Here is a 9994-nt window from a genome sequence, read left to right on the forward strand (position 1 = left end):
TGTCTGTCTTTCTCTTTGTATGTACTTCCCTATCTTTCTCTCTGTCTCTCTTCCTCCTCCTTCTTTCTATCTTTTCTCTCTCTCTCATTTTTCCCCGCCTCTTCCACCACCACCACCACCCCCACCGCCACCAACCCAACCGCCCCCACCTCCACCAGCCCCACTGCCACCACCCCCACCATCACCCCAACCACCACCAGCACCACTACCACCACCACACCGCCGCCACCGCCGCCGCCCACCACCGCCACCACCGCCACCACCGCACCACCGCCGCCACCGCCGCCACCGCCGCCACGCACCGCCACCACCCGCCACCACCGCCGCCACCACCGCCACCACGCCACCACACGCCACCACCGCACACCCCCACCACCACCAGCACCACTACCAACCACCACCCACCGCCGCCGCCACCACCACCACCACCGCCACCACCGCCAACCACCAACCACCACCACCACCACACACCACCGCCACCACCGCCACCCACCGCCACCACCGCCACCACCGCCACCACCACCACCACCACACCACCGCCACCACCGCCACCACCGCCACCACCGCCGCCACCAGCCGCCACCACCGCCACCACCACCACCACCAACCACCGCCACCACCGCCACCACCGCCACCACCGCCACCACCGGCCACCACCGCCACCACCACCACCCCCCCTTCATCATCTCCGGCGTGACTGATGCTGTTTTGCAGCAATCCTTTTACTTGATGTCACCACATTGCCTTCAAAATTCAATCATGTCGTGAAACTGCAGTGTCACGGCATCCCTCACTCCGGGCCTCTCGGCCCCCCCCCCCCCCCCCCCCCCCCCCCACACACACACACACACCTCTCCTCCCATCCCTTACCCCGGCACCGAGGCATCGTCGCCCGTCTCCCCTACTGCTGCTCCTACTGCCGCTCCATGCAGGGATGAAACGCCGTGGAGCACTCTAAAGCATCCAAGCTCTGATGTGTGCTTTAGACGGGCTTCATGGCTCTCTCGGGGCCTCCTATCGCTCACATCGCTCACATCAGTCACACGTTTAGAGAGAAGTTGCGGTCGCAGTAGAGGCTCTTTGCACGCTGTCTGACCCTGAGATGAACCCCTCTAGTGTTTGCCACACTCCAGACTGGGTGAGCTCATGAGGTATGACCCTGACGGAGACAATGACCAGAGATAACAATATTTAGAAACGCCCGTGTGTGTGTGGGGTGGGTTGGTGTGTGTGTGGGTGGGTAGGTGTGTGTCTGGGTGGGTAGGTGTGTGTCTGGGTGGGTTGGTGTGTGTGTGGGTGGGTTGGTGTGTGTCTGGGTGGGTAGGTGTGTGTGTGTGTGGGTTGGTGTGTGTGTGGGTGGGTTGGTGTGTGTGTGGGTGGGTAGGTGTGTGTGTGTCTGGGTGGGTAGGTGTGTGTCTGGGTGGGTTGGTGTGTGTCTGGGTGGGTAGGTGTGTGTGTGTGTGGGTTGGTGTGTGTGTGGGTGGGTAGGTGTGTGTCTGGGTGGGTTGGTGTGTGTGTGTGGGTGGGTAGGTGTGTGTGTGTCTGGGTGGGTAGGTGGTGTGTGTGTGGGTGGGTAGGTGTGTGTCTGGGTGGGTTGGTGTGTGTCTGGGTGGGTTGGTGTGTGTCTGGGTGTGTGTGTGTGTCTGGGTGGGTTGGTGTGTGTCTGGGTGGGTTGGTGTGTGTCTGGGTGGGTTGGTGTGTGTCTGGGTGGGTTGGTGTGTGTCTGGGTGGGTTGGTGTGTGTCTGGGTGGGTTGGTGTGTGTCTGGGTGGGTAGGTGTGTGTCAACGTGTGTGTGGGTGTGGTCGGCGCGACTCCGTTATTGAACCTGGGCTTTGTAGACATGCTATCAGTGCTACCGAATCGCTCGCTTAAATGATTACTGTTTATTATAATACCAATAACTAAAAACGACTAATATACTAATAGTTGGATGAAGAAAAGACAAACGAAACAAGACAAACAAAAGTCATGTGCAGACAATGTGGCAGAGGAGCATGCGGTGACAAAATAAAAGTTGTATATTTGGCCCTGCAAGGCGTGAAGGCGTCGTTCATCTCGTTATTATTCATTACATTGAGGAGAGGACGCCTGAGACGGGAGCAACATAAATACTGATTCCATGTATTAATGCATCCAAGGAATAGAGTTTGAGATTAAATAACGCAGCCGCAATGGAGGCTTATTTCCCCCCAGTTGCAACCTCATTAACAACACAAAAGCAGCCTGCGCCAGACCTTGTAGTCGCTGAATGGCTGTCCCCCAAAAAAATTAATAATCATAATGTGGTAATATTCATTCCGTCCAACTGCATTCCCCTGCACCGATCACTGTGATTAATGAGTTCACTGAAGTACGGTGGCACCGCAAATGACTTCAGAAATGAAACGCTTTGAGATAGCTCCGTGTTTTTCAACTTGGGAATGAGGCTGTCCCTCCAGCTCACGGAGACGCTACCTTGACAACGGGAAAAGGGACGGCAGGAGTCATGGCGATGTGTGTTTGTTGCGTTTGTTCCTCTGTTTCTTTGGTGTTTTTTGAGAGAGGGAGCCAGAGAGAGAGAGTGAAAATGAATAATAGTATCATTGCTTAGTCACTCATAAACATCGGGCGTCCGTGACTCAGCTCACGTTGTTATTTGTGTGTGTTTCTTAGTGTATGGGCGTGTGTATGTAACACACTTTTTATGTGCGCGAGGACGTCTCTGTGTGCGTGAGAGTACAAACACAAGTGTGTGTGTCAGTGTGTGTCTTTGTGTGTTGGGTTAGAGGGTAGGGGCTTGATGTGTAACCTCAGCTCTGGGTAGAAATAATTACACCCTGTCCTCTTCCCAACTTGTGTTCAGTCGACCCCGCTGACCCCTGATTTTGTTACTCAAGTGGCGATGATCGTCCCTCTATCCCTCTCTCTCTCTCTCTCTCTCTCTCTCTCTTTCACTCTGTCTCTGTCTCTGACTCTCTGTCTCTCTCTCCCTGACTCTCTCTCTCCGTCTCTCTCTCTCTCTCTCTCTCTCTCTCTCTCTGTCTCTGTCTCTCTCTCGCTCTGTCTCTCTCTCTCTCTCCCCCTCTCTCTCTCTCTCTCTCTCTCTCTCTCTCTCTCTCTCTCTCTCTCTCTCTCTCTCTCTCTCTCAGTTTCACTATCTCTCTCTGTCAATTACAAGCTGTGCCTCCTTCTTTTTCACTTTTGTTTTCCCCCTCTCTGTGTGTCTTACTTGTTTTTCTTTTCCTCAAATATCCACCGGCTGTGTGCATGTGTGTGTAACCAATTGCTCATGTATGTGTGTTTGTGTGTGCGTGTGTGTGTGTGTGTGTCTGTGTGTGTGTGCGTACGTGCGTGTGTGTCTGTGTGTGTGTTTCAAAGTCTGACATTATTACAACTAAATAGTGTGTCGGAAAGTGATAAAAATGTTCATGCATTTATTCTTGTCTTTTATAACCCATGTCTCCTTTCTGCCACTTGCCATCTGTGTGTGGCATTGTTTTTACTTTAGTTAATAATTAAATAAAGTAAATATAAAAAAACTAAAAACATATACTGGGGATAGCATCTGTGCTTTATTACATTTTTCCAATTATAACTAAAGCATCTGAGCAATCAACGGGCTCTAATGCCACTCAAGTAGGACTTGCACTTCAACATGTAAGTCTATAAGTTCTTGAATTAGTATTTGTTTATCATCTCAATAAACAATGAGTGTGTTGTGAACTTGTGAAGCACTTCTAAAGCACTCTATCAAAGTAGCTTGAAATAATGCATTGGAAACATCAAATAGATTTCTCTGTCTTTTACACTTGACATGATAATGGATTGAAGGATTGTTATTGTCGTGGCTTGACACCCCCAAGAAGAACTTGGGCAAAGTATCGACAGTGACCAGTTATAAATATGTGCTCTTTTGTCACAGCATGAACATCATTAGCTCTTCCCTACCCACCGAGCCCAGTTGGTTTAGATCGCAGAAAAACGGTTTGACACTGCAGCTACAACATGTGGTTTCAGATGAGAAGAAGTTCCTGTGAGATTTTTCGCTCGATTTAGCTCCAGCATTCCCCAGATGTATTTCTTGTCACCGTTCCATTCCTGAGTCCCTGATGATGAACGAAGTACAGGGTTTATTCAGGAAGGGAGAGGAAAATATAGAAGAAATTAGGAGAGAGGAGATAAGGAGAGGACAGTAGTATTGAGGCGGGGATTGGGGAGAAGAGGGGACGATGGAGGCATAGGAAGGGGGTAGGAAAGGAGAAGAAAGAGAATAAGATAGAGGAGCGGCAGAGGAGGGGGAGGAAGAGCTGTCCGTGGTGCTGAGCGGTTCGACATGAAGCCTGAGTGGTGCTGTAGAGCGGTTCACTGATCATGTGACTCATCATGTTCAATAACGCTTCCATTGCGAGGAAATGCCAAACAAGTCAAACACACCCCGTTCCCTGGATACAACCGTCTCGCAGTAACCGACTGAATTAAATAATCTCAAACAAGCTTTCGGATCACATGAGATGAGCGGAGCCAAAGCTGCTCAGGAAAACAAGGTTCCATCATGAGTTGTCATCATTTTGATTTCACACCTCGACTTGCGTTCTTGAAAGAATAAAACGTTGCTACCTTTCACATCATCAAAAGCTCTGCCTCTCCAACTTATCACTTGACTTCAGGTTTGTGTTGCAACATTCACACCCACCTCACGATGATATTGTTCCTTCAGATGGCGTCTTTTCCAACATAATCAGCCGAGAAATTTGTGAAATATGACGTACAAGAGTATCTTTGCTCCATCTTCCTGGGCTCTAATCTATAATGGAAAAATGGTGTGTTTGAAACTCACCAGTGATCCTCGTTTGAAGTCAACCAATCTCCTGCATTCTGACGCACACACACACGCATGCACACATGGATGCATATGCACACACACATATGCAATCACAAACACACACACACACATATACAAACACAGACAAACGCATAAACTCAGAAACACACACGCACACACACACAAACAGATGCAGACACACACAGACACACACACACACACACACACACACACACACACACACACACACACACACACACACACACACACACAGATATTCAAACAAACACACACGTGCAAACACAGAAAGTCAAACACGTAAAGCACACAAAGAAACATATACCTACACACTTACCAACAATAACTAACAAAGACCTGGGACTGAGTGTAGCCAGCTGTTTGCATGTGTGTTTACACACACACACACACACACACACACACACACACACGCACACACACACACACGCACACACACACACACACACACACACACACACACACACACACACACACACACACACACACACACGCGCACACACACAACCACACACACGCCTCGAGTGCCATTTTCCACATGATCAGAGCATCCATTTCATCCCGCCCCGTCTCTCCGTGACTCCCCAACCTCCCCTCTCTGCGTCAGGATGCAGTCGGGCTCTTTGGCGCGCCACGGCTGGTTAAATAGAGGGGTTTGACGCCCAGTGAATGACTGAATGTCACCGCCGCGCAAACACCCTGTCACTCAGCGCAGCGCCGCCACTGAACAGCGCAGCCGGGCTCCTTCTCTCTGCGCCGCATGCTCACTCATTACCCCCGCCCCCCGCCCCCCGCCCCCCCAGCCCCCCCAGCCCCCCATTGTTCCAACCCTGAATTGAAGGTGGCGGGGGAGAGTAGGACTGAGAGTCGTGGGCTGTTGTTTTTGTGAGGGCGGGATGTGTGCGTGTGTGTGTGCGTGTGTGTGTGTGTGTGCGTGTGTGTGTGTGTGTAGGTATGCGTGTGTGTTTTGGAAGGGTGGGGTTGTTCAGTGGCGGCTGCGTGGCCCTGAGCCTTGCATTGGCGTGAGGTAAGGTAGGGTGACACCGAGAGGAGGGGGGAGGAGGAGGGAGGAGGTGGACGGGGCTCGACAGGAGCAGGTGGCGGCGTCAACAGCACAGGGGCTGTCTGAACACGAGGATTTCACTTCCAAAGGAAAGAACATTAAGACTGAAACCAAATCTGGACCAACCCGAGGGGAAGGAGCGAGGTTGCGGGCCGTTAGTTTTGTCGTCTAATAGGGGGCGGAGGGGATAACAGACTAATGGTAGCACCGTCCCTGCGAGGATGAAGGAGCGTGGTGGCTTGTTCCGCCCCGAGGCCATGCTGCGACATCAAGCTCCCACATGTCAGTCATCTACCCTCCACCAACCCATCCCCTTCGCTCACACACTCACCCCGAAAGACACGCGTGTTGGGCTGCTGATATGAGGCTTTGGCTGCACGGCGGCGTCAATATGCGGGCCTCCTGCTGTACGGTGCATCCGTACAGTGTCTAAAGCTTCTAAAGGTGAGTTGGACGGATATTTGTAAGCTCATGACCGCTATTTCTGCTTTGTTTTCTCCTCTCAGAGAGGGTGTATGAAAAGCCCAAACTGGGAAAGTGTGGGATAATGGTAGGCTAGAGAAATGGGAAGCTAGTGAATCCTATACTCATAGACACACAGCCACACACACACTCGTATCCACTGGCCTTCCTCTTACAGAGATGTGTGACCTGGGAAAAATAAAGTGTGTGGCAAATCATAAGCATTAACACTGTCTGCCGTTAACAAGCTCAAATCTCAATGTGTGTGTGTAGCCACATTACACCACGTGGGGGGCTCTTAACAATACCCCCGGCATACACCTTCTGTGTAGGCAAGAAGCTTTTCGTAATGCATGTGAGTGCAGGGGTGGTGCTTGGAGTTGGCGTGTGTGTGTGTATCTGTGTGTGTGTGTTTGCACGCACCTTGCTGTTGGGATTGAATTTTGTAATTGTATACCTGAGCTCGAACACAGCAGAAGCTATTCAGAATGGGTGTGTATGTGCACATTTGTGTCTGTGTACGTGTGTTTTTGTTTGTGTGTGCGCGTACGTGTCAAGCAAGAACATGAACGGAGTGCCATTTGCTAATCCACAGACTTCCCATCATTACACAAAGACAAATGCAAGGTACAAAAGGTGTTTCCTTGTGTCTGTGTGTGTGTTTATGTGTTAGTTAGACAGGCAGCATGAGTAGTCCTCGGTCCTCGCTTGCTGTTTATCCCCATTACCAGTACCAAGGAGCTTACCAGCTCAATTTGGTGAATTCTGGTCCCCTAAACAAATTATGTGCTCTATTTGAGGAAGAAAATCAAATTAGGAAATTAGCAAAGACCCAATACTGTACAGCAGCCAATAATACTATTAGCTCTTAGTGCAGATTTCATCGTTTACTGAGCTTAGGGACAATGTTTTTGAATGCTGACACACGTGGATTAACTTCTCTTCAGCCGTCATTGCACAAAGAGTCCTCTCAGAAGAAAACACAGATCCTTGCCTTTTAACATTTCAATAAACACATTTTCGGGGGATTACACATGTTTGAAATAATTGAAGAGAAGCTGTGGTGAAATGTATTATGTCGTGATACCTGACTTAAGTAATCTCTCTCCAGGGATCTGCAACCCAACTGTAAAATGTGAGGCCATTAGAAGCAACCAAACACAGGATTTGGGAGCAATCAATAGATTATCAGTTGAGGTATTACAGTCTAATTACCCAGATCTTCCCTTTCATTCATTTGATCAACTTTCCTCCCTCATGAATCTCATGAATGTTATATAATGGTATATTAAAGGGGCTGTGAACCCAATTTTCTTTCTCTTGTAAACATGTACTAAACCATGTTTGAACATTTTGCTATTTTATCACTGTTACAACGATAAGGCCGGGATGGACAGATATCCGGTTTAAAATCCAACGTTTGTGCCACTCTCCAGCATCTTGCCCAAACTGAAGTCGCCATGTTCTCTTGACATTAAAGTACCTTTTCTCGGCATCTCGGCATCTCGACGTCACATTGAAGGGACACGGACAGTCAGCGTGGGGATGTGTAGAGCTCCGTCCGGGCCATTGGTCATAAGCATGGGGATAGCACCTCCCCCCTCCTTCCTAGAACCCTCGGGCCAAAACCAATTGTATTCATTTGAATCCGATTTCGAGCTGAAACAAGGGGTTCAATTACACTTTAATGATAGAACGAGCGTGAAAACAACTACAGCGAGTGTATTTGCGGCTGTGTGTGTGGGTAAGTCTGTCTCTCTGTTGATGTGTAAGGGATGTGGAGATGTTATAAATGTAATTAGATATCTAAACATTTATTTTTCTGCATTTCCCAACTCATTTACGTTGTATGTTCATCTCTCTCTATTATCCCATTGGTTTCTTCCTCCGTCTGCTCTCTCTCCCTCTTCCCCTGCATTTCTATTGATCGCAGATCCTCTGGTCCAAAGTCAGAGTGTGACTCTTTAACCAGCAGCCAAACTCATTTCACCCCTGAAAGAACAGACCTACACACACAAGTGTGCATGCACACACACACACACACACGCACACACGCACACACACACACACACACACACACACACACACACACACACACACACACACACACACACACACACACACACACACACACACACACACACACACACACACACACACACACACACACACACACAAAAAGCACTCTGAAGGCAGAAATTCCAGTATTGGAATTCAGGTTTTCCTCTTTTGTTCACTTATGTGTGCAGTACCACACACACTCTCTCTCTCTCTCTCGCTCTCTCGCTCTCTCGCTCTCTCTCTCTCCTGCTCTCCCGCTCTCTCTCTCTCTCTCTCTCTCTCTCTCTCTCTCTCTCTCTCTCTCTCTCTCTCTCTCTCTCTCTCTCTCTCTCTCTCTCTCTCTCTCTCTCTCTCTCTCTCTCTCTCTCTCTCTCTCTCTCCGCTCTCGCTCTCCCTCATACATACACACGGACGGCCACATCAACAAGCGGCATTGCATGGAGGAGTGCATGCGCCAGAGGTAAAGTGAGTAAGTGAGTGAAGAGGGGAAGAGTTTTAGAGACAAACTCAGAGCCACAGACATCAGGAGGACGATGACCTGGTGAACCTGGGAGGGTTGCATCAGGCTTCCAGTGACCTTTTGCTGTTCCCGCTTCTGCCTTCCATCACTCCATCAGTCCATCCGGCCTACCGCTGCTCCTGTCCGCCCCCCCAACACACACACACACACACACACACACACACACACACACACACACACACACACACACACACACACACACACACACACACACACACACACACACACACACACAACCTCAACACCTCCTCTTCTTCCTCCTCCTCCTCTTCTTCCTCCTCGACCCCCATTCCCTCCCCCTCCTCCCGCCCCTGCTGGAGATCTGTGCAGCCTGATCACTTTACTGCCCCTCCACCATGCCAAACTATGAGACATGGGGTGAGATGACCATGTTTGTCTGTGTGTGGGGGTTATTGTGTGCACGTGTGTTTGTGTGTGTGTGTGTGTGTAATCGGGGTGATGGGTGTGTGTGTATGTGTGTGCTTCTATGTGTTTACGAATATACAATATGCGTGTGTGTCTGTGTGTGTGTGTGTGTGTGTGTGTGTGTGTGTGTGTGTGTGTGTGTGTGTTTTGGTAGTGGTTTGTGTGCATGTGTGCGTGTGAGATTGTATGTGTGTGTGTGTAATCGGGGTGATGGGTGTGTGTGTATGTGTGTGCTTCTATGTGTTTACGAATATACAATATGCGTGTGTGTGTGTGTGTGTGTGTGTGTGTGTGTGTGATTTGGTAGTTGTTTGTGTGCATGTGTGCGTGTGAGATTGTATGTGTGTGTGTGTAATTGGGGTGATGGATATGTGTGTATGTGTGTGCTTCTATGTGTTTACGAATATACAGTATGAGTGTCTGTGTGTGTGTGTGTGTGTGTGTGTGTGTGTGTGTGTGTGTGTGTGTGTGTGTGTGTGTGTGTGTGTGTGTGTGTGTGGGGGTGCATCTATCTCTGTGTGTGCTTGTGTTGGAATGTGTGTGTGTGTTTGTGTTTCTGTGAGTCAGTGATTATGAGTTATCGTCTATCATGATGCTGCTTCATCATTCCAATGGGCAAACAGC

This window comes from Gadus macrocephalus, chromosome 16, assembly GCF_031168955.1.
Source record: "Gadus macrocephalus chromosome 16, ASM3116895v1".
NCBI classification, from domain to species: domain Eukaryota; kingdom Metazoa; phylum Chordata; class Actinopteri; order Gadiformes; family Gadidae; genus Gadus; species Gadus macrocephalus.